The following is a 4,278-nucleotide window of genomic DNA, read 5'->3' on the forward strand; positions in this document are numbered from 1 at the left end:
GGTTTGAACTTTTAGGATAATACGTAGGAACGCATGTATCAAAAACTCCGTTTCATACATTATAAAATATATTACCAGCTTCAGTTATATTAGTACAAAATTACAGTTTAGACCAATCCGAACAAGCTTTAAGGCTATTAATGAGTGAAAAGTTTACTCTACGAAAGCAGGGGATGCGCTTTGCTGACTTTTCAGATAGTATATGTACTTTTGTACCCGTGTCAATAGTCAGCTCCAGCGTTGGGTTATATGGGTCTTCTGGTAAAGTAATTATAGAGGTTTTAACTATGCAAACACAATATGGACTGGAAACAAAGCATAGATCCAGTAATCGTCCTAACAAATTTAGAACATGATTTACTTGAGACAATGAAATATTAACTGATCCCTATCTGATAATTTACTTGAAATAAACTGGATAGCGAACAGATGATTCGCATATCATGACGGCGGAATATAGGAACATGTTATGTATATGAAAGTACCCGGAAGGGATAGATTTATACGCAGAAATTCAATGTCCTTTATTTCGTCGGACGTTATTTCTTCAGACATTATTTCTGAGTCAACTGCAATTAAAACTCCACCTCCACGTCGGGATGGGCGATCAAGCCTGTAAGTTGTGTATTTACTTGGAAAGACTTAAGAACTAAGAATTTCCGGTTTTAACCAGGATTCTGTAAACACAATAACATGGGAAGAGAAGGAAAATCAAGAAAGAACGCTATAGTCGAGTACCTCGACCATCAGATACCCGTTACTCAGCTATAGGGACAAAAGGGAAATGAAGATAGGCAAGCACCAAAGCGAGATTGAAATGCGCCACCTACCCGCGATCTCAATATATGGTTATGTGGGGGGGAAAAAGATTTATGCGCTATGGACGTTAGAGTGGGCGTGGCAAACTTTTTTTGGGTCAATCGATAGGTATTGAGGAGACCAATACATATCATGATAATATGAAAACATTATCTAGCATGAAAATTGTGGGCGCCACAGGTTTGGGCGGTTTGTGGGCGTTAGAGTGGGTGTGGCACATTCGCGTAACAAACTTGCGCTGCGTACAAGGCTACGGAATCTAAATCTGAAGTCCCAATTTTCTATCTTTGAATCCGAGATATCCGCGATCATATTTACGATTTTTTGAAGGTTGTGGGCGGTTTGTGGGCGTTAAAGTGGGCTTGGCAAACTTTTTTTTGGGTCAATCGATAGGTGTTTATGAGAACAATACATTTCAGTTAACATTTTTATTCTAGCATCAAAAGTGTAGGAGTCACAGATTTGGGCGGTTTATGGGCGTTAGAGTGGGCGTGGCACGCTGCTGAAACAAACTTGAGCTGCGTTAGAAGCTGTAGGAACATGTCTAGCTCTTAGATCTCCGAGATCTCAGCGTTCATCCGGACGCACAGACAGACGGAGATGGCTAGATCGACTCGGCTAGTGATCCTGATTAAGAATATATATACTTTATGGGGTCGGAAACGCTTCCTTCTGCCTGTCACATACTTTTTTTAGCTTCGTACTATTTAACAGGCCAAAAATTGGCTGAGCACATAGTTGCAAAATGAGCACAGGGAACACCGACCTTAAATGATGATACTTCCCTAGCATATGGAAAATTAAATCGTTCAACCATTAGATCATCAATCTGAACTTTCCTTTCCAGGGATGAAAGGTCAGGACTCAGCCGAGAAACAAAAATTAGTTTCCGCTGCGGTACACAGGTAACTGTTTAGGTACCACGCATGTGACAGGTTTCGGTACTACAGCATTTATGGCTTCATAAGTCAGGTTTTCGGGCGTCTCATGCGGCAAAATATCGCGTTTTTTGCATTCGGGAACCGAATCTTATTTAACTTTCGACCTTAGTACTATTTGTGAGGCAGCTGAGATCGACTGCAATGCTGCAGACCCCGGATCGCCAGAGAAACTTTCACTAGCGGCTACCGTGTTTTGTCTATCGACCGCTATCATTTTACGCTTAGGAGAATAGGGTTCAGATAGCATAGTGAGCTGTGACTAAGGCGCCACAAGCATATCCGTATATCTCCGGCTGTTCGGGATAAATTCCGTAACAGTGCTTTTTGTAAGCGCCTTATAGAGATTGCCTAGGTTTCATAACCAATGCATTCATCACAATAGTAGCGCAAGCCATTTCTCATGTCGACTGCATCGCGCACCAGGCCCGAAAAGCCGAGGCATATTGCATGAACAATATTATCGCACGAACGGCCGAATGCTCTGTTGTCCAGCCGAAATCAACGACTTCCATTTCTTTAAATAACAGACAGCCATTATCGCGATATTCTGAACCACAGTGCAAAGAGAATTAAGCTAATCAAGTGAAAGAGACAGTTAGAGAGCGGGAGTGAGTAAGCTGGGGGAGCGTAAGTTTTTGATGTTCCAACAACAAAGTTTTATGCAGGTGAGCGGGTAACTACCGTTTAGACTCTGACCGCTCCAAACAGCGTTTGTAAGAAAAGGACATGGCAATTAGATAAAACAATAACAACAAACTTTGCACAAAGATTACACATGCAATCACTATGTACTCCCTTAGCGATCGGATGTTGTTAGGGACATAAAAAGCTATACAAGTGTTAGAAAATATGTACTAAGCCCCGACAACGATTTTTTGAATGGAAGAGCCAGAACAAGAGGTCTGGAAGTAGATCGACTAATATGATCGAGAAAATGAGTCAATTTATCGGCAGGCGGAGCCAATTCTTCACACTTCCAAATTTTTGGACTAGCTCGCTTAGGTCATTTGCTGCTTTAACTTCATCATCTGTTTCACTAACTAACAAGGAGACGCTCTTGGAATCGGTTCACCGACGACTACCCATCCTAAGTGTGATTTTTGTAGAGTGTCCATTTTTTGGTCCCAGCTTTCTCCGGAATCGAATGTGGGATCTGCCAGTATTACGCCCTTTGGTGTCTGTAACTTCACTCCAGTTTCTGCCCTCGATGGGTGATACTGCGTAATTTCGGGCAGCACTCAAAAGCTTTCGGAGGCCGCAAACCTTGTCACTCTACCCTTGAATGTGGCTGTTACCGATCCCCTGGTCGTAGAAGTTGAATTTCTTATATCAACTTCAATTTTGCCACCAATTTACTTCTCAAAAAAATTAACTGGCTTCCAGAATATAAGAATGGCATATTCGCGTAACAAACTTACGCTGCGCTCAAGGCTACGGAATCTAAATCTGAGATCCCAATTCTCTATCTTTGATAGTTTCCGAGATATCCACCTTCATATTTACGATTTTTTGAAGTTTTTGGGCGGTTTGTGGGCTTTAAAATGAGTGTGGCAAACTTTTTTTTGGGTCATTCGATATGTATTGATGAATTCAGTTATAATTTTTATTCTAGCATCAAAACTGTAGGAGCCACAGTTTTAGGCGGTTTGTGGGCGTTAGAGTGGGCGTGGCACTCTGCTGAAATAAACTTGCGCTGCGTAAAAAGCTCAGGAATCTGCACGCCAAATCTCAATAGCCTCAGACGGACAGACGAACAGGCGGACAGACGGACATGGCTAGATCGACTCAGCTAGTGATCCTGATCAAGAATATACGAGTATATATATTTTGTGGGGTCGGAAACGCGTCCTTCTGCCTGATACATACTTTCCGACGAATCTAGTATGATGATGGTATTTCGGGGCACATTCTGGTCTTCTTTCAAATTTTTTGTAGAGCATTAGAAAAATCTTTGTCGAGTTCATCCAAATTTATATTTATTTCTTGACGATTGATAGTTCTACCAATGCAAAGTAAAGTAAAGTATGTAATAGGCAGAAGGAAGCGTTTACGACCCTATAAAGTATATATATTCTTGATCAGGATCACTAGCCGAATCGATGTCCGTCTGTCTGTCCGACCGGATGATCGCTGAGATCTCGGAACTACAAAAGCTAGAAAGTTGGGTTTTGGTAGGTAGATTCCTGTGCTTCTAGCGCAGCGCAATTTCGTTTCAGCAGACTGCCACGCGAACTCTAACGCCAACAAGCCGCCCAAAATTGTGGTACCTACAGTTTTTATGCCAAAAAAAATTTTTATACTGAAATGTACTTTTTTCTTCAATATCTATCGATTGACCCAAAAAGTTTGCCACGCCCACTCTAATGCTCATAACTCTTAAATCTGTCTGCATAACCATTTATTGAGATATCGGGTAGGTGGCACATCACAATCTCGCTTTGCTGCTTGCATACCTCCATCTCCCTTTGGTCCCATTAATTGAGTAACGGGTATCTGATAGTCCAGGTACTCGACTATA

This window comes from Drosophila suzukii, chromosome 3 (genome assembly GCF_043229965.1).
Source record: "Drosophila suzukii chromosome 3, CBGP_Dsuzu_IsoJpt1.0, whole genome shotgun sequence".
Lineage (NCBI taxonomy): Eukaryota > Metazoa > Arthropoda > Insecta > Diptera > Drosophilidae > Drosophila > Drosophila suzukii.